Raw genomic sequence first — 22,210 nt, 5'->3', positions numbered from 1 at the left:
CCCCCCCCCCCCCCCCCCCCATCCAGACTCCTCCTTCCTCCTCCTTATCTACTAGTAATCCACTCGGTCCCGTGCCTCCTTCGGGGCCCCCAACTGGCTGTCTTGAGTCCCCTATCTCTGCCCACACCCTCCTACAGTGTTAGCACCTTTGCGAGAGGTGGCTGGGGCGGAGGGGGTAGTCAGAGTACATGTCCCTTTTTCATTGGCCAATCTTTCCAAAATTGAGAAGCGTTTAGGTGATTTCTCAGCTAATCCTACCATATACATAAAGGAATTTAGATACCTTTGTCAGGCCTATGACTTAACTTGGTATGACCTCCAGGTTATCCTAACCTCTACCCTAAACTGACTGAGGTTCTAACCCAGTATACCCGGTTAGATCCGGCCTCCCCCACAGGGGCCACTATTTTGGCGTCTTATTTCATTTCTCAATCAGCTCCTGACATTCGTAAAAAACTTCAAAAGGTAGAGGATGGTCCTCAGACACCAATACAAGACCTAGTTAAATTAGCCTTTAAGGTCTATAGCTCCAGAGAGGAGACGGCTGAGTTACAGCTCCTAGCAGCGGCTTTACAGCCCAGTCGTAACCCCAAACCAGAGAGCACATGCTCTGCAGACTCCAAGGCTACAAAAGGAGCCTGCCTGCTATAAGTGCGGCAAGGCAGGACACTATGCCAACAGGTGTCCGCAAGGTCCCCGAGTCCTAACGCAGCCTTGCTATAAGTGCAAGGCATCAGGACATTGGGCCAGTGAATGTCCTAACCCTCATCCACCAGCAACCCCGTGCCCTGCTTGCCAGCAGAAAGGACACTGGAAGTCTGATTGCCCCACCCTGAGAACAGGTGCCGCGCCTCCACGTGACCCCCTTTCCCAGGATCCTGGGAGCTCCTTCCAGCTCCTACATCTGGACGACAATGACAACTGAAGGTGCCGAGACTCGGGGACCCCCATCACCCTCGCCAAGCCACGGGTAACTCTCCTGGTAGCGGGTAAGACAATTTTTTAATCAACAGCGAGGCTACCTATTCTGTTTTGCCGTCCTTCTCTGGACCTAGCCTTCAATCCAATATCTCTGTAGTAGGAGTAAGTGGAAAGCCATCCACTCCACGAAAAACTCCAATCCTTAATTGCTGCCTGGCCAACAAGTACTTTGCGCACTCATTCCTCATTCCCAGCTAAAAAGGGCCCCTACCGAAAGCAATCAGTGGAAATCAGTTTGGCTTTCCCCCACTCGCCTCAAACTTACTAAATTTTCTTAACTATCTCATACTCCCCAACCTTGCCGGGACCTTCCTTCTGGGTTTTGCCCATATTCCAACAAATGCTTCCATTCCTCATTCCTATACTAATACTGTGCCTTATTTTATTTTTCATCCCTGCGTCCAAATACCAACCATGGGCCCTGACCTTAATGACGCCCCTTAACAGCAGGAAGTAGCCAGACAGACCACGGCGCCCCTTTATCACTATTATCAATAAAAGGTTGGACTGTTTGGACAAACGGAGGCAAGATGGTGCACTTCTGGGTTCTTCTTCACCACCAACTCTTCCCGCGCGTGCCAAAATGCAGCCAGCGCCGGGGAAGGTGCAGACCAACTGGGCATGCGCCAGGTGACGTCAATCCGAAGAGACCAAGATTTACCTGGTCGCACCTGCGGAACGCCCCTGACACGCCCATGCCCCACCTATTGCCCTCCCACTCCTAGAAAAGCCGCTCTCCGCCATTGAGCCACGCGGACTTCCCAGCTTCCCAGTCCTGTCGGGATGTCGGGACTGTGGGAAGTCCGTCCGAGGGCCCCACGGGGGGACTCTGCCGGCCTCCTTCGCCGGAGGCCGACAGACTTCTCCCGCACACCTTAGGTTACCAAAATAAACTAGCAGTTTTGCTCCTGACCTGTGCCTACTTGCTGGTTCTTTTGTGCTCGCTCTGGTGGTCTTAGAAAAACAAGACACTGTACATTCTGTGGGTTTCGGCAAATGAATAATGGTATGTATCCACCATTATTATATCATACAGAATAGTTTCACTGCTCTAAAAATCCTGTGTTCTGCCTATTAATTTACCCTCCTTCCCAATCCCTGGCATCTCTGATCCTTTTATTGTCTCCATAGTTTTTCCTTTTCCAGAATGTCATGAAGTTGGAATCACACAGTATAGCCTTTTCAGAATGGCTTATTTCACCTAGTAACATGCATTTAAGGTTCCTCCATGTATTCTCATGGTTGATAGCTCATTTTAGTGTGGAATAACATAGAATTTTACAGAGATACCACAGTTTATTTATTCCTTCCCCTACTGGAGAACACCTTGGTTGAGGTCCACATTTTGATAAACTATGAATAAAGCTGCTGTAAACATCTCTGTGCAAGTTTTGCTCCTTTTTTAAACAGTGTATTTAGTCAGGGTTCTCCAGAGAGAACTAACAGAATATAGATACATAGAAACAGATTTATTATGAGGGACTGGCTCACACAATTATGGAGGCTAGAAAGTCCCACAATCTGCTATGTGCAAGCTGGAGGCCACAGAGCTAACAGTGTTAAATCTCAGTCTGAGTGAGAAGGCCTGAGGGAGGGCCTGAGGGATATCCTAGCTCAAGCAGAGTACAGATTTGCTCTCTCTTTGTCTTTTATTCTATTCAGGCCCTCAAGGGATTGGTGATGCCTTTATTCAGTCTATAGATTCAAATGCTAATCTCTTCCAGAAACACCCTCACAAATACAAAGCAGTAGTGATGTTTTACCAGCTATCTGGGCATCCCTCAGACCAGTCTAGTTGATATATAAAATTAACTACCACAGATGTTTTTTGTTTTGTTTTGTTTTGAGACAGAGTTTCACTCTTGTTGCCCAGGCTGGAGTGCAATGGCACGATCTCGGCTCACCACAACCTCCACCTCCTGGTTTCAAGAGATTCTCCTGCCTCAGGCTCCCAAGTAGCTGGGATTACAGGTATGTGCCACCACACCCAGCTTAGTTTTTGTATTTTTAGTAGAGACAGGGTTTGGCCATGTTGGTCAGGCTGGTCTTGAACTCCCGACCTCAGGTGATCCACCTGCCTCAGCCTCCCAAAGTGCTGGGATTACAGGCGTGAGCCACCGTGCCTGGCTCACAGATGTTTTTTTCAAATTATTATTTGAAAAATTATTCTGATTTGCCAGGAAAAGATGTTTCTTAAGTCTAGGCTAGAGATAAAGAATATACAGCACTGGCTAGAAAAACACAGATGGAATGAGTTAAATCATATAGAGTAAGAAAGAGTAAGAAAGGAAGACTGGATAGAAAGCTCAGGAAATACTAATACTTGTAGAACTAACAGAAAAAAATAAAAGACACTGTAAGATTCAATGAATCAGTATCTTTCTTTTCAAAGGTTTAGCCTGTTAACTTCCTTGTCCTTTGTTCTCAAACTCAATTTTCTCTTTCTACATACCTCCTTGCCCCTAGTTACTGTAAACAACCTACCCCCTTCCTGTCAGATCTAATCAATAACTCACAACTGTTCCCTTGGTTACCTGCACCCATTGTTCCCCCGAAACTGCACATCTCACCATTGTACCTCATGTCCCCCTTCCCTTCCATATTTAGAAAAATATTTGCAAGTAGCCAATGGGGGTCAGCTCAGACTGTGCAGTCTGACCCCAGCCTATGGGGGAGTAACACAGAGGTAAGGACTACACATCAGAGATACATTAAAAAAAAACATAAAAAAATAAAAACCTCCTCTTTGTTCTGTGTGCTTTTGTGATCTTGATTGACATGGGTGGCACCCTTCTGCAATAGTAAATTGCCTTGCTGAGAAAACTTTTGCCTGAGTGCTGGTTCCATTTTGCAGCACCGAGCATTTATTCCTAGAGCATTTTTATATCCAACAGACACTAACCAAAAAAAGATCGAAATAGCAGTAGAAAAATAAGAGTGGTATTATCATCAAAAAAAAAAAAAAAAAAAAAAGAAAGAAAAAGAAAAATTTGAGAAAGGATTTGAGAAAAGTAACGGTCCTTGTTAAACACAGAAGGGAGGTGACATAGACGGTGGACTCCTGCTGCTACCCCTTCCTCCAAACTTCTTCACAGTGCTCTCTGGAACTTGTTTGTCTATAAACATCCCCCAACTCCATATCTTATCTTCAACAGATTCACTCACTACTGAACTCCCCTAGCTTACTTCCCTCCCTTGATGAAACTTGGCTTCCCTTTAGAATACTGCTTCTCCTACAGCTATAGCCTTCTTAAAGAGTTTCTGCTTGCTTATTCTCTTACATTTTACATCAGTGCTGTTTCCTGTCAACTATTTTTCTAAGATCTTTTAAAAGCTCTTGCTCAAAAGCAAAACTACCCAAAGTGCAGACAATATTCTATTTCTTAACCTGGGTGGTCATTACATGGATATTTGCTTTGTGGCAATTTATTGAGCTGTATTTATGTTTGTACTTTTTTCTGTGTTACACTTCAAAATAAATAAGGTTTTAAAAAAAATTGCTAAGAATCAGGCTGCATTTTGTTTTCTAGGTTCCTTATGAATCAATGAAAATGTGTGTGTGTGTGTGTGTGTGTGTGTATTCAACTCCTAGAAATGTTATGAAGATTGTATAGGCTTATATTCTAGACTATCTACTCTAGCATAGACTATAAGAAATAGCAAATTAATTTTGGTTGGCAGCTGGTAGAAGAGAAACCTAGATAAATATTGGAAATAGACTTTCTTTTTCTTCTACCAACACTGTGAAAATATATAATAGTATGCAGCTCAACTAAAATTTATAGCAGTCAAATTAAAGATAATACAAAATAATACTGTCTTCAACTAATGTAATATCTGTTTTTGAGATAGTTATAATAAAGTTATCCGCAGTAAACAGTTTCATAATAACTCTGTTAGCAATAATGACAATATTGTCACTACATTTAAGATGCCAAAAATTTACAAAGTTACAAAGGTATGATGGGGCTTATTTTTAGAACATCTTTGAGAACTATTCAAGGAAATGGCCATTTAACTATATTTTCATTATGAAAGATGAGTTTGACTCATTTTATAGTTGGGGAAAATATCTAAGAGGATTAATAGAATATTCTTAGTTATGTGGTTGGCTAAATCATCATTAGAATAAAGTTTACTATTCTCAGAATACTAAGAGACAAGGCAAACTGTATCACTGCAACACAGATGACAGTCCACATTTTAAGGCCAAATGATGGAAAATAAAAATAAGGACTATGATACTGAATGTTGCCAACACAAAGAAATGATAAATGTTTGAGATGATGGATATGCTGACTACCATGATCTGAGTACTATACATTATATGTATTGCAACATCATGATGTATCCATAAATATGTACAATTATTACGTGTTAAATTAAAAAAGGAATATGAAGTCATTGTTCTCCCTACCACTCAGAGGAAGACAATTATTACCCAATTAGTGCTTTTTTTTTTTTTTTTTTTTTGGGAGACAGAGTCTCACTCTTCTGTCACTCAGGCTGGAGTGCAGTGGTATGATCACTGCTCACTGCAGCCTCAAACTCCTGGGCTCGAGTGATCCTCCTGCCTTAGCCACCTGAGTAGCTGGGACTACAGGCATGCACTACCATGCCTGGCTATTTTTTCAAATTTTTTTAGAGATGAGGTCTCACTATGTTGCCCAGGCTAGCCTCAAACTCCTGAGCTCAGGCAATCTTCCTGCCTCAGCCTCCCAAAGCACTGGCATGAGCCACTGTGCCCAGACCATATAACTGATTTAGTTTGAACTCTGCTATGGTGTGAATATGGTTTGTCCCCACCAAAACAACAACAAAAACAAAAACTGCTCTAAAAATAAAATCTGGTTTAAAATAAATAAATAGGCTGGGCGCAGTGGCTTACGCCTGTAATCCCAGCACTTTGGGAGGCCAAGGTGGGCAGATCACATGAGGTCAGGAACTCCAGACCAGCCTGGCCAACGTGGTGAAACTCCATCTCTTCTAAAAATACAAAATTAGCTGGGCGTGGTGGTGCACGCCTGTAATCCTATCTATTTGGGAGGCTGAGGCAGGAGAATCTCTTGAACTCAGGAGGTGGAGGTTACAGTGAACAGAGATCACTCCGTTGCACTCCAGCCTGGGCAATAAGAGTGAGACTCCATCTCAAAAAAAAAAAAAGTAAATGAATAAATGAGGATTATGAACTAAAAAAGAGAGAAAAAAAAGTATTCAGTTGAAAATTACTGTCCTGCAGTTGTGGTGGCTCATGTCTATAATCTCAGCACTATGGCAAGCTGAGGCAGGAGAATCACTTGAGGCCTACAGTTTAAGACCAGCCTGGGCAACATACTGAAATCCCTTCTCCACAGAAATTTTTTAAAAATTAGCCAGGCAGCCAGGCAGCCAGGCGTGGTGGCTCACACCTGTAATCCCAGAACTTTGGGAGGCTGAGGCAAGCGGATTACCTGAGGTCAGGGGTTTGAGACCAGCCTGGCCAACATGGTGAAACCTCATATCTAAAAAAATTAGCCAGGCATGATGGCAGGTGCCTGTAATTCCAGCTACTTCGGAGGCTGATGTGGGAGAATCGCTTGACTCCGGTAGGCGGAGGTTGCAGTGAGCCGAGATCATGCCATTGCACTCCAGCGTGGGTGACAGAGCAAGACTCCATCTCAAAAAATAAAAAAAAAAAAATAGCCAGGCATGGTGGTACATGCCTGTAGTCCTACCTACTCAGGAGGCTGAAGGAGGAAGATCTCTTGAACCCAGGAGTTTGAGATTACAGTGAGCTGTGAGTGCACCATTATACTCCAGTCTGGACAAAAAAGCAAGACCCTGGCTCTAACAAAAAAATAAAATAAAAATTAAAGAATAAAGTTACTGTCCTTTATTTTGAGACTATGTCCTTCCTATGCTTATGGTGTAAATGTTACTTTCCTTTTATCATATAGGGACAGTAGATGAATGTTGTTTGTTTTCGTTTTGTTTTTTTGAGATGGAGTTTTACCCTTGTTGCCCAGTCTAGAGAGAAATGGCATGATCTCAGCTCACTGCAACCTCTGCCTCCCAGGTTCAAGCGATTCTCCTGCCTCAGCCTCCTGAGTAGCTGGAATTGCAGGCATGAGCCACCATGCCCTGCTATAACGTTTTTTTAAATGTCCTTACTTGTCACAATGTTTAGTTGTCAACCCTACATCAACCCACTATCCTACTTTTTTTTTTGACAGTCTCTCTCTGTCACCCAGGCTGGAGTACACTGGCGTGATCTCAGCTCGCTGCAACTTCTGCCTCCTGGGTTCAAGCGATTCTCATGCCTCAGCTTCCCAAGTAGCCAGGATTATAGGCACGCACCACCATGACCAGTTAATTTTGTATTTTTAGTAAAGACAGGGTTTCACAATGTTGGCCAGGCTGCTCTCAAACTCCTGACCTCAGGTTATCTATCTACCTGCCTCGGCCTCCCAAAGTCCTGGGATTACAGCTGTTAGCCACTGCACCTGGCCCCTATACTAACTTTTGAAAATTAAACTTTGAAATTCAAGTCTAGGGACCACTGCTGTCCTTCACATCAGTCTAGTTGATACTTAAGTCAAAACACTTCACCATACTATAAAACAAAATACAGTATTCAATCTGTGGGTACAATTTACTGGTAGTGATTTAGAATTAATGTTCTATGTTGTTCATGCAAAATTAAGTACACTGCTACTCCCAGTAGGATCGGACATAAGTCATTTTTTCAGTCCACAAGGGAATAAATCTCATGACCTATACAACATCTCTCAACAAAAACAAAAACTAGTAAGATAAGAGGTCCATGAACACAGGCTAATCCAACTTGGTAAAAATTCTTTCAAGTTAATGCAATTTAGATATAAAATTAAACTTCTGAAGGACATTTTTAGATGTTATCTTCAAAAGAAGTTAGAGACAGAGGTCATATTCATATTTGAACTAAAGGCTGACACTTTCATGTGAGAAGCTCTGAAATATAACCCCACAGTGACTGACACAGAATTTTTTTTTTTTTTGAGACGGAGTCTCGCTCTGTCGCCCAGGCTGGAGTGCAGTGGCTGGATCTCAGCTCACTGCAAGCTCCGCCTCCCGGGTTTACGCCATTCTCCTGCCTTAGCCTCTTGAGTAGCTGGGACTACAGGCGCCCGCCACCATGCCCGGCTAGTTTTTTGTATTTTTTTAGTAGAAACGGGGTTTCACTGTGTTATCCAGGATGGTCTCAATCTCCTGACCTCGTGATCCGCCCGTCTCGGCCTCCCAAAGCGCTGGGATTACAGGTTTGAGCCACTGCGCCCGGCCTGACACAGAATATTTTAAGCAGCCACATGCAGATGAATTAAGTACTGAGGCATAAATTTTAAAACAATCTTTTGAAAACACTATTCAAATATCTTAAGTGATCCCAGGCTGGACATCAGTAGAAACAAATAAAGTACTTGGAAGTCAACAATGACTAAAAATGTTACCCTTAGGCCCAACGAAGTGATGAAAAATCACTATAAAGTTGATGTTGATAAGCTGTGTAATAGTTACTGTCCCCTGCATATTATATGTATAAAAAATTGCCAGGCCAGGCACAGAGGCTCATACCTGGAATCTCAGCATTTTGGGAAGCTGAAGCAGGAGAACTGTTTGAGCCAGTAGTTCGAGACCACCCTGGGCAACATAACAAGACCCCCATCTCTACAAAAGATTTAAAAAATTAGCTAGGCACAGTGGTATACACCTGTAGTCCCAGCTACTCAGGAGGCTGAGGCAGAAGGATCGCCTGAGCCCAGGAATTTGAGGTTACAATGAGCTATTAGCGTGCCACTGTACTCCACTCTGGGTGACAGAGTGAAACTGTCTCAAAACACAACAAGACACACAAAAAAACTGTTTTACTGGAAGAACTCAGTAAATTATACCTTTCTTCAAGGAGAAAGATGTTTAGGTTTTGAAAGCTGGTAAGGGTATTTACTGAAACATTACTGTGAAAGAGAAAATCCAAAGGCAATCTAAATGATCATCAATAGGGAAATGGTTAAAATAAATTCAATAAATTAAATATGCCCATTCTAAGCTTATAGCCATTAAAACAACAAAGATACAGCTATACAGGAAACAATTTTCATAATAAAATGCTGAATGAAAAAAGTTACAAACACATATATGTAATTCCATTAAAAATAACTAAAAACCAATAAAGCAACAGAAACAGTGGTGAAATAGATAAAAAATTTGAAAACATACCAAAACTTAACACTTACTATATCTGAGGGCTTGGTGGTGAGACCCTCCACTTTTATTATACGCTTATGCACTCCTGTATTGTTTGTATGTTGTTGTTGTTTTTTTCCCAATAGGATATATGTACCACTTTTGTGTGTGTGTGTGTGTTTTTTTTTTTTTTTTTTTTAGAGACAAGGTCTCATTCTGTCACTGAGGCTGGAGTGCAATGGCACCATCAGAGTTGACTGCAGCCCTAAGCTACCAGGTTCAAGTGAACCTCCTGCTTCAGCCTCCCAAGTAGCTAGGACTATAGGCATATCATCACATCCGGCTAACTTTGTAATTTTTGGTAGAGATGGGGTCTCACTATGTTGCTCAGGTTGGTCTCAAACTCCTGGCTTCAAGTGATTCTCCCACTTTAGCCCCCCAAATTGCTGGGATTACAGGCGTGAGCCACCATACCCTGACAACTTTTGTAATTTTTCAAGTCCAGTAACGTTTTCTAAATTAAATAACTGAAATCTAAAAAGTAAAAACATAAAAATTATTCTAATTTGGACCATCTAAGTAAATAATAAACATTAGCAATATACAAACTTTGGGAACCCTTACAGGCTATACTAGTATTTCTCAGACCTTTATACTTGCTTTATGAGTTTTGTCATATCTGGATGCTCTTAATGTTTTACTCTTTTTTTTTCTTTCTTTCTTTCTTTTTTTGAGACAGAGCCTTGCTCTGTTGCCCAGACTGGAGTGCAGTGGCACGATAACAGCTAACTGCAACCTCTACCTCCCGGGGTCAAGCGATTCTTGAGCCTCAGCCTCCTGAGTAGCTAGGATTACAGGTGCAGACCACCATATCCAGTTAATTTTTGTATTTTTGGTAGAGACAGGGTTTTACCACGCTGGTCAGGCTGGTCTTGAACTCCCGACCTCAGGTGATCCACCCGCCTCAGCCTCCCAAAGTGCTGGGATTACAGGCGTGTGCCACCGTGCCCGGTCTTAAACAAACTCATTTTTAAAAAATTAAATAAACTTAGCTTCTTGCCAAGCAATAATATTTAAGCAATCAAAGTTTGTTCCAGGATATACTTTAAAGTACTTAACTATACATTGTACTCCCTATCTGAGCCAAAACAGACAGAAAAGGATATCCTGACTAAAATAAATACAAAGTTGATTCTTGTTCCACCTAAAATCATCTCTTTAGGAAAGCAGTTTACCCTCCTGCCAGTACACATTATACAGTTGTCCTTCAGTATCCACAGGGGATTGGTTCCAGGAACCCCGTGGATACCAAAATCTATAAATACTCAAGTGCCTTATATAAAATGGCATAGTAACAAGTCCTAGCTAGAGCAATCAGGCAAGAGAAAGAAATGAAGGACATCCAAATAGGAAAGGAAGAAGTCAAATTATCCTTGTTTACAGACGATGTAATCTTGTACTTGGAAAAATCTCTACCAAAAAACTATTAGAACTGATAAATTCAGTAAAGTTGCATGATGCAAAGTCAACATCCAAAACTCAGTAGCATTTCTATATGCCAACAGTGAACAATCTGAAAAAGAAATCAAAAAAGTAATCCCATTTACAATAGCCACAAATAAAATTAAATACCTAGGAATTAACCAAAGTGAAATCAAAGTGAAAGATATCTACAATGAAAACTATAAGATACTGATGAAAGAAATTTAAGAGGGCCAGGATGGTGGCTCATGCCTGTAATCCCAGCACCTTGGGAGGCCAAAGCACCAGACCAGTCTGGATAACAAAGTGAGACCCACATCTACAAAAAAACACAAAATTAAGGGCTAGATGTGATGGCTCACACCTGTAATCCCAGCACTTTGGGAGGTGGAGGCAGAGGCAGGAGGGTCACTTGAGGCCAGGAGTTTGAGACCAGCCTGTATTTTTGTACTAAAAAACACAAAATTTGCCGGGTGTGGTGGTGCATACCTGCAATCCCAGCTACTTGGGAGGTTAAGGTTCAAGAGTTGCTTGAACCTGGGAGGCAGAGGTTGGAGTAAGCTGAGATAGCACCACTGCACCCCAGACTCCAGCCTGGGCAACAGAGTGGGACTTCGTCTCAAAAAAAAATTAGCCAGGCATGGTGGCACGTGCCTGTAGTCCCAACTACATGGGAAGCTGACGCAGGAGGGCCGCCTGAGCCCATAAGCTGTGATCATGCCGCTGCACTCCAGCCTGGATGATAGAACAAAACTCTGCCTCAAAAAAAAAAAAAAAAATTAAAGGGGGCACACACACGGAAAAAATATTCCATGTTCATGAACTGGAAGAGTCAATCTACACATTCAATGAAATGTCTATCAAAATGTCTAACAAAATATCAATGACATCCTTCACAGAAATAGAAAACATAATCCTAAAAATTATATGGAACCACAAAAGACCCACAATAGCCAAAGCTATTCTGAGCAAAAAGAAAAAAAACTGGACTTCAAATTATACTACAGGACTATAGTAACCAAGACAGCATGGTCCTAGCATAAAAACAGACACATAGACCAATGAAACAGAGTAGAGAACCCAGAAATCAATCCATACGTCTACAGTAAACTCATTTTTAACAAAGGTGCCACGAATATACATTGGGAAAAGACAGTCTCTTCAATAAATGGTGCTGGGAAAACTGGATATCCACATACGGAAGAATGAAACTACAACCCATCTCTTGCCATATACAAAAATCAAATCAAAATGGATTAAAGACTTAAATCTAAGACCTCAAACTATGAAACTACTACAAGAAAACATTGGGGGAAACTCTCCAGGACATTGGTCTGGGCAATGATTTCTTGAATAGGACCCCACATGGGGTACTAGGCAATCAAAGCAAAAAAGGATAAATGAGATCACACCAAGTCAAAAAGCTTCTGTATAGCAAAGGAAACAATCAACAAAGTGAAGAGACAACCCACAGAATGGAAAAAAAAAAATACTTGCAAACTATTCATCTGACAGGGTTTAATAACCAGAATATGTAATTAGCTCAAACAATTCAATAGGAAATAAATCGAATAATCCAATTCAAAAATGGCCAAAAGATCTGAACAGACATTTCTCAAAAGAAGACTTACAAATGGCAAACAGGTATATAAAAAAAGTGCTTCCATCATCAGAGAAATGCAAATCAAAACTACAATGAGATACCATCTCACCCCAGTTAAAATGGCTTATATTCAAAAGACAGACAATAATTAATGCTGGCAAGGATATGGAGAAAAGGGATCCTCATACCCTGTTGGTGGGATTGTAAATTTGCACAACCACTATAGAGAATGGTTTGGAGGTTCCTCAAAAAACTAAAAATAGAGCTACCATATGACTCATCAATCTCACTGGTAGGTATAGACCCAAAAGAAAGGAAATTAGTATATTGAAGCGATATCTGCACTGCCACGTTTGTTGCAGAGCTATTCACAACAGCCAGGATTTGGAAGCAACTAAATAAATGTCTATCAACAGACAAATAGATAAAGAAAATGTGATACATATGCATAATGGAATACTATTCAACCATTAAAAAGAATGGGATCCTGTCATTTGAAAATAACATGAATGGAACTGGAAGATATTATGTTAAGTGAAATAAGCTAGCAGAAAAAGACAAACTTCACATATTCTCACTTACTATGGGACCTAAAAATTAAAACAACTTAACTCATGCAGAGAAGAGTATAAGGATGGTTGGTCGGGCACGGTGGCCCACGCCTGTAATCCCAGCACTTTGGGAGGCCAAGGAAGGTGGATCACGAGGTCAGGAGTTCAAGATCAGCCTGGCCAAGATGGTGAAACCTCATCTCTACTAAAAATTCAAAAAATTAGCTGGGTGTGATGGTGGGTGCCTATAATCCCAGCTACTCAGGAGGCTGAGGCAGAGAATTGCTTGAACTCGGGAGGCAGAGATTGCAGAGTGAAATTCTGTCTCAAAAAAAAGAGTATAAGGATGGTTACCAGCAGTCTGGCCAACATGATATAACCCTGTCTCTACTAAAAACACAAAAATTAGGCTGGGTACGGTGGCTCACACCTATAATCCCAGCAGTTTGGGAGGCTGAGGCGGGCAGATCACCTGAGGTTGGGAGTTCGAGACCAGTCTGGCCAACACAGTGAAACCCCATCTCTACTAAAAATACAAAAATTAGCCAGGCGTGGTGGTGGGTGCCTGTAACCCCAGCTACTTGGAAGGCTGAGGCAGGAGAATCACTTGAACCTAGGAGGGAGAGGTTGCAGTGAGACCAGATCACACTACTGCACTCCAGCCTGAGTGATAGAGCAAGACTCCATCTCAAAAACAAACAAAAAAAAACCGAGAAGGATGGTTATCAGATGCTGCAAAGGACAGTGGGTGGGGGAGATGGAGTAGGGATGGTTAATGCATACAAAAATACAGTTAGAATGAATAAGACCTAGAATTTGATAGCATCACAGGATGACAATAGTCAACAATAATTTATTGTACATTAAAAAATAACTAAAAGTATAATTGGATTGTTTGTAACACAAAGAAAGGAAAAATGCTTGAGGTGGATACCCCATTTACCCTGATGTGATTATTACACATTATATGCCTGTATTAAAATATCTCACATACCCCATAAATACATACACATACTATGTACCCACAAAAATAAAAATAAAGATAAAATGGGCCAGGCGCGGTGGCTCACGCCTGTAATCCCAGCACTTTGGGAGGCTCAGGTGGTGGATCACCTGAGGTCAGGAGTTCAAGACAGCCTGGATAACATGGTGAAACCCTGTCTCTCCTAAAAATTAAAAATAAGCAGGTCATGGTGGCGGGCTCCTGTAATCCCAGCTCTCGGAAGGCTGAAGCAAGAGAATCACTTGAACCTGGGAGGTGGAGGTTGCCGTGAGCCGAGATCGTGCCATTGCACTCCAGCCTGGGAAATAAGAGCAAAACTCCATCTCAAAAAAAAAAAAAAAAGATAAAATGATGTAGTATTTCCATATAACCTATACACATCCTCTCATATACTTGAAGTCATCTGTAGATTACTTATAATACCTAATATAATGGAAACAGTTGTCTATTGTTTTATTTGTATTGTTTCTTGTTGTCATATTGTTACTTTATCATTGTTTTTTCAAATATTTTCTATCTGCGGATACAGAACCTATGAAACCAGAAGGCAGACTGTATATCAAATCAGTATTTACTAGTATATAAGAAATCCATTTCAAAAAGTAACTAAGGGAGGGAAGTGAAAAAAATTATCTTAGAGCTATGATAGCCTCACAGCACTCCAACTTGGCAACAAAGTAAGAAAGACTCTGTCTCTAAAAAAAAATAAAATATCTTAAAGGTTTAAAAAGTTCTTAGTTATACTGCTTTATATATATTAATATGTACATTACAATGTATGTTTTTTCAATCATGGAGACTTAATTTTCTTGTTTAACTTGTCTGACTATTTACATTTTAACCGCAACCAACTCACACTAAACTCCACCTGTATATATTATCTGTTAAATGATATCTCCTGGTGGAGTGGGAGCAGAAAAAAAATCTTCTTAATGATTATCAAATATTTACACAAAACAATTTATTTGCTAAAAATGACTTGCAGATTGACTGGCTGACAATAACTTCAGTATCATAAATGAAGGAATTGTTTCAGAGGTGGCATGTTCTGGTCCCTGAAACAGCAGCCCTGAGTGCTCTCCCAGCTGTCATATTTTTCATTTTACTAGCCACTCTGAAGATTTTGAGAAGAGCCATGTAATTGAGAAACCTATTTGCAACTTAATATAACAAATGATTTATATCCCTAATGAATATAAAGTGTTTGCAAATAAAGAAACAAATGATCAAAAGCCCAATGGAAAAATAGGCATAGTACATGAGTAGGCATTTTACAAGTAGAAACACAGATGGAAAATAAAATGTGAAAAATGTCGAACAGTAATCAAATAAATGTTAACTAAAACTGTTACCACCTTTTCTCCATCATCAGTGGTTATCTTCAAAGGGTAGGATTACAGGGTCTTTTTTTTTGTTGTTGCTTATCTAAATTGTGTGATTTCTATCAATAGTATCTAATAAGTATATAAAAGAATAGTTCAGTAGCTTGGCGGTAATTACCAAAGAACAGTGATACAGTAAAAACTCATCACCAACTCATCACCAGGATGGCCCAAGAAAACAAACCCATGGAAAATGAAGTGTATCATCACTTCAAAACCTACTATAGGCCGGGCATGGTGGCTCACACCTGTAATCCCAGCACTTTGGAAGGCTAAGGCAGGTGGATCAACTGAGGTCAGGAGTTCAAGACCAGCCTGGCCAACACAGGGAAACTCTGTCTCTACTAAAAATACAAAATTAGCTGGGCGTGGTGGCATACACCTGTAATCCCAGCTACTCGGGAGGTTAAGGCAGGATAATCGCTTAAACCCGGGAGGCAGAGGTTGCAGTGAGCCGAGATCACGCCACTGCACTGCGCCTGGGCAACAAGAGTGAAACTCCATCTCAAAAAAAACAAAACAAAACAAAAAAAATCCTACTATATACCATACTCTTTTCTCTGTTTCAGGCTGTTTTCTTTGTCTGGTCCTTTCCTCATATCCATAAATTTGCCAGTTCCCCATGTCTATTTCCTTTATGTTTATCAGGTCAACCCATTGCTAATCCTTTCACATAGCTGGTAAAGCCACCTTTGACAGTACCAGCTATCTTCCTGTAAGATGACTTTGATCATGTCACTTCTTTGCTCATTAAGTTTAAACTCTTTAAATGTGGCACTCAAGTTCCTTCACAAAGGAGTCTGACCTGACTTCTGGGCTTCTGAATTACTCCTATCCAGTAGGATTCCTAAACTCCAAGCTAATAGGCCTTCTCTACTGTCCTTTGAATAAGTAGAGAAGGCCCAACTGTTTCTATCTCATTCCTTATTCATCTAACACTATTTGGATGAAGATGCTGTCTTAGTAGTTTAAGATTGGGAGGATGAAGGATACAGATGAAATATTTAGTATTAATATCCAATATAAGCTATGTGCTAAAGGAGTGGTAGACACTACTCATTGATGTATATTTTCCTTTTCCCTTTAACTGGTCACATATTAAAGAATAAAATGTTTATTTTACTTTTATTTTTTAAATACAGTGTCACACTATATTGCCCAGGCTGGTCTCAAACTCCTGGTCTCAGGGAGTCCTCTCGCCTCGGCCTTCACAAAGTGCTGGGCTGAGCCATGCACCTGGCCAAGAATAAAATTTTTAGCACTTGTATTTATTGAACTGTGTCTTCTCAGGACATTAAATTTAGTTGTAATAATCTTTAACTTTTCAGAGAACAAACATACCTCTCTCACTATTGTTTGTATTTGTGTAAATTTTCAGGCTTTTTTTTTCCATTACTGATCTGTAGCTTAACAGAAATAATTTTCCACAGCAGTTCCATTTATTCCACAACTCTTAGGACATTCAGTTACAGTTAAAAGAGCAAGAACTTTGCAATGACAAAGGCCAAGATTAGCATTCTGAATTCTACCCCCTGCCCCCGTTTTTTCAGCAGTGTGACTTTAGGCAAATTGTGACCTCTCCAAATTTCTTTCCCCTATTATCCCCCGGGGATAATAACACCTATTTCATAGGATTATTGTAAAAATTAAATGAGTAAGTGGAAACTACTTCATAGTCCTTGATACATACTAAGAACTCTACAAATAGAAATTATCAATACAATTATTACTACTCATCAGCAAGAGCACTACTGTCTAGAGTATCTGGTAACTCCAATTTTGAAAACCTGAGCACAAGATAATGAGACTGCACTGTAGCAGTTACCTAAATTCTGGTAGTACAAACTAAATAAGCACCGTCTACACTTTAATATGTCCCTTATTTTACTTGACCCCTCTAGAAAGCAAGTTATTATACGTATGATTATTTATCATGACAGAGCATAGAAATATATAAAATAATTGAAATGATACAATGTCTGGGATTTGCTTCAAAATAACCCAGGGTAGCTGGGTGCGGTGACTCCCGCCTGTAATCCCAACACTTTGGGAGGCCAAGGAGGGAGGATCGCTTAAGCCCAGGAGTTCAAAGATAGCCTGAGCAACATAACGAGACCCCAGCTCTACAAAAGGGCGGCGCGGGGGGCAGGGAGTTAGCCGGGCTTGGTGACGCCTGCCTGTAGTCCCAGCTAGCCGGGAGGCTGAGGCGTGAGGATCGCTGGGGCCCAGGAGGCGGAGACTGCAGTGGGTCGAGATCCCGCCACCGCACTTCAGCCTGGGTGACAGAGACCCTGTCTCAAAAACGCAAAATAACCTGGATTAGGGGAGCAAGACTGCCCATGTATTGATAATTACTGAAACGGGGTAATGAGTACAGTGAATTCCTTATATCTTCGTTCAATTTCTCCACAGTTTGAAGATTTCTATAATAAAATGCTGCTGTTGTTAATGCCTAAAGGCCGGCTTTGGGGCTTCCTGCAAACCCTAGTCATGCTCAGAAGATACACTGGTAAGTTCTAGGAGGCGAAAAGTGACACAGCAACCACGCGAAGCTGGTTAAACTTTCCGGCAGACCACCGAGCGCACTGGTCCTGTCCGACGCCGGCTTGAGGTGCACCCGCGCAGTCGGGCTCCCGAGCCTGGGAAGGGCGCAGCGCCCAAGGGAGCCGCCGAGAAGGGCGGTAGCCCCAGGACCGCCGCCTGGCGGCCGGCGCGGGAAACGGGGGTCCGAAAGATGGACCGAAGGTCGGGGGAGGGGGCAAGAGGCGTAGGGGTAGATAGGCGGGTGGGCGAGTCTCAGCCTTCAGGGCAAGTCAGCCGACTTCCCTCGGCTTCTCCGGAGCCCCGGACCCACGCGCCCTCAGCCGAGGCAGTCTCTGCCTCCCGGCCGCGGGGCAAACACCCAACCGGCCCAGGATCCCGCCGGCCTCCCTGCGTTCCCGAACCGAGCTCCTTCAGCTCCTGTCCTGATTCCAGGGCATCCCATGGCCGTCAGGCCTGGAGCCGACTTCATTACCCCGTCGCCAACCGCTTTTCCGAGTTCCCACCCTACTCACCTCCGCCGCGCGGCAGCCAGCACCCACTCCGGCTCCTCAGGCTTCCAGCTTGGCTGTCCCGTGGCGTTGCTGCCAATCAGCCAATCCCCGCCCCAAGCCTGAGCCAGGCTGATCAATCAGCTGTTTCAGCAGGCTCGGAGGCGGGCACAAGAAGCCCGGCGGAGGGCGTGGCAACCGCTTAGCAAGCCGGCTGCGGCGTTTCACAGTCGGTGTGCGCACGCGCGGAGCTCTGCGAGGGGCGTGTGCTTTGGTGCGGACCTTGCTTTGTGCCTTCACTGTCCTGCCCTGGGAAGTGCTTTTGTCAGCTTCATGCTCTATGGGTTTAGGGACACCCACATTCTGAATGTAGTCGCAGATGTGTATTACCTTGAAAGAGGCTGCGAGTCGTAAGCCTTTGTTAACCTAACATGTGGAGCCCATTTCACCGCACGCTGTAGGGACCTGTGTCCACCAGGCGGATACAATGCCTGTGCAGACCTCACATCAGGAATGTTTCTCTTTAGGCAGAACAGGAGTGCGGGGATTACAAAGTGCCTCATGGATAAGTATTTTACTTTACCGTGTTCAGTTCCAGCGTCTGTTCAGTCAGATTCATTTGGGGAACGTGCTTTCTAAAGATTTGAATACTCTAGGACACTCTGGATTTCCAATAATTGTCGTGAAAATATGATTATTACATTTATAGCTAACTTATGCAGTGTAGTAATGTGCGTAGGCTTGATGAAAGATTCCCATGTAGGGCAGGAAACCTGTCCGTATTTCTGTATGGCTTTTGAAGAGGCTGTTGCTGATTGGCTGTCTCTCTTACCCCCTATTGCAATTGATCCCGGAGGTCGCTGGGCTGTCACTGGGTCTCTGATGTTCTTGCCCTGGGTGACACAAGTCTCTTCCTAGTGAGGGCTTTCCTCCTTCACCCAGAGCATTAACTCATTTACTCAACAAGGGCTTGTTGGGGTACCACTATGACAGCAGAAAGGTTAGTAAAAGCCTTGAGCCACGCCCTAAGTGAGCCTATATGATGACGAGGAGATAACACAAACTAAACAAAAGCACAAACTTAACATACGTGATCAAATATTATAATGGGATTGAGGTGGGAGCCTCGGCGCCTCCCTAATGTCTCAGGGAATACTTCCTGAGAAGTGAGTGCTTGTCTGAGACTGGGTGCAAGAGCAGGAGCTTTGGAGCTGAAAGGGTGGGAGCGACGGATGGTGGCGGTTCTGTCAAAGGGCACTCATTTTTTCCTCTGAGATCTTTCTGGAGGGTATTTACTGCTAAGCTAATGAAGCTTGTGTTTCAGGCACGCTGACTTTCGCTAGCCCTTTCCAAAGTCCATAGAGGAACTTTAGCATTGAGTTTACGTGATCATACGTTGTTTTCTACTTATTTATTAAAAGGAAAATGTCTTAAAGCACCCCTCAAAGAGGCACTGGTTAAGACCTGTCTTTTTTTTTTTTTTTTTTTTTTTTTTAATCCTCTCCAACTTCCCTTCCTTCATACTTCCTTTCTTGCTAGATACGCTGGAGTAGCCTTGGACATTTTGGGAATCTGGGTAGGGGAAAGAGAGTTGAATTGAACTTGGGCCTCTTCGTGATAAGTTACTGCTGGCTCTCCTGGTGCTGGACTGGCTTGAAGCAAGACATGCTCTGCCATCTCACTCAGTGCTATGATACAGGGATGTGTCCCTTGGCACCTGGCCCTAGAAGTATGTGACTAGTGGAGGATAAAGTTTGAGGCCAGGCGCAGTGGTGCATGCCTGTAATCCCAGCAATTTGGGAGGCTGAGGCAGGTGGATCACTTGAGGTCAGGCGTTTGAGACCAGCCTGGCTAACATGGTGAAACCCCGTCTCCACCAAAAATACAAAAAAGCTGAGTGTGGTGGCACGTGCTTGTAACTCCAGTTACTCAGGAGGCTGAGGCAGGAGGATTGCATGAACCCGGGAGGCAGAGGCTGCAGTCAGCGGAGATCGCACCACTGCACTCCAGACTGGGCGACGGAGCGGGGACTCTGTCTCAAAAAAAAAGTGGGGGGGGGGGGGGGGGCTGGGCGCTGTGACGCCTATAATTCCAGCACTTTGGGAGGCCGAAACAGGGGGATTATTTGAGGTCAGAAGTTTGAGACTAGCCTGACCAACATGGTGAAAACCCTGTCTCTGCTAAAAATACACACACACACACACACACACACAAATTAGCCAGGCATAGTGGCAGGTGCCTGTCCCCAGCTACTCGGGAGGCTGAGGCAGGAGAATCGCTTGAACGCGGGAGGCGGAGGTTGCAATGAGCCGAGATCACGCCACTGCACTCTACACTCCAGTCTGGGTGACAGAGCGAGACTCTGCCTCAAAAAAAAAAAAAAAAAGAGAGAGCGAGAGAGAGAGAAAGAGAGTTTGAAATGTACAAAGCTGGAAGCTAATCTAGGGGGGATCTTCTGGTCATCATGCTTCTAAAATTGTCAGCAGGATGCTTTGTTTTTTGTTTTTAATTAACTATTTTAGAATTATTTTAGATTTACAGAAAAGTTAGAGTACATAAAGTTCCTGTCTACTTCTCACCCAGTTTCCCTAGTGTTAACATCTTACATTACCATGATACACTTACAAAACTAAAGAGCCACCCAGGCGTAGTGGCTCACGCCTGTAATCCTAACACTTTGGGAGGCCAAACTGGGAGGATCATTTGAGCCCAAGAGTTCAAGACCAGCCTAGGCAACAAAGCGAGACCCCATCTCTATTTTTTAAAATAAATAAATAAAAAGAAAAAACAAAACAACTAAAAAGCCAAATATTGGTACATTACTATTTACTAAACTCCAGACCTCATTTGGGTTTTAGTAAGGTTGTTTTTCTGTTTCAGGATCTAATCTAAGATGCCACATTGCATTTAGCCATCAAGCCTCCTTAGTCTCCTCTGATCTGTGACCGTTTTTCGGTCTTTTCTTGTTTTTCATGACCTTGATATGACCATGACAGTTTTGAAGTCTAGTCAGGTATTTTGCAAAATGTCCCTCGATTTGTGTTTGTCTGATGTTTTTCTCATGATTAGACTGTGGTTATAGGGTTTGGGGAAAACATCACATGATGAGATGACCTTCTCATCACATTATGTCAGAGGATACATGATATCACTCTACCTTATTACTGGTGAGGCTCACACATGGTAATATTTGCTAGTTACTCCACTATAAAGTTGTATTTTCCCACTTTCCATATTCCTTTCTTTGAAAACAAGTCACTAAATACTGCTCACACTCAAATGGAATGGGGATTAAGCTTCAACTTCTGGAGTGGACAACTGATAAACCTTATTTGAAATTCTGAAAGGAAGATTTGTCTTTCCTCATTTATTAATTTATATTTATATTCAATCATTTATTTATATAGACATATAGACTCTTGCATATTTATTTTATACTGTTACTCAATTGTTTCAGCTTTGGCCATTGGGAGTTCTTTTAACTAGGTTCATGTGTTCCTTTTGTTTTTTGATTATCTCCTTTTTTCTGGAACTATAAGATGCTCTGCGCTTATCTTGTATTTTTCCTTACCCAGCCCTAAAATCAGCCATTTCTCCAAGGAGTCCTGGAATGGTATTTAGAAACCAAGATTTAGGTACTGGATGATCTCATTGCTACTGGGATATCACTTAATTTATTGTTTTCTTTTATTTTGTATGGAGTTGGGGCCTTGCTGTGTTGCTTAGGCTGGCCTCAAACTCCTGGGCTCAACTGATCCTTTTGCTTGGCGTCCCAAAATGCTGGAATTACAGGTGTGAGCCACCATGCCAGGACCAGGATATTGTTGAATTTATCTTCTCTTACAAGATAGAGCTAGGAAATATATTACCACCTTGTTTTTTAATTCTTTGCTTACATCTCTATGATAGCCTCTAAGGTGACCCCCAATGATCCTTGCCTCCTAGTATTCATGCCCCTTGTATAATCCCCTCTCCTT

The 22,210-nt window shown here is 42.4% G+C and overlaps 1 protein-coding gene across 3 annotated transcripts in view; it reads right to left on the bottom strand.

Annotated features, from left to right (window-relative positions):
- The window catches only part of MTFR1 (mitochondrial fission regulator 1), a 90,398-nt gene extending 72,009 nt beyond the window's left edge, over nt 1-18,389 (bottom strand). For all 3 annotated transcript variants that reach the window (XM_023222334.2, XM_023222336.1, XM_023222335.3), the window contains exon 1: nt 18,258-18,389. The gene's annotated coding sequence lies outside the window, so the exon portion shown is untranslated. The remainder of the gene's footprint in view (nt 1-18,257) is intronic.
- Nucleotides 18,390-22,210: the final 3,821 nt, after the last annotated feature.

The sequence above is a fragment of the Piliocolobus tephrosceles genome, chromosome 7 (assembly GCF_002776525.5).
Source record: "Piliocolobus tephrosceles isolate RC106 chromosome 7, ASM277652v3, whole genome shotgun sequence".
Classification (NCBI taxonomy): Eukaryota; Metazoa; Chordata; class Mammalia; order Primates; family Cercopithecidae; genus Piliocolobus; species Piliocolobus tephrosceles.
Note: the sequence above shows the minus strand (reverse complement) of the source record. Positions and strands in the feature narration are given on the sequence as shown.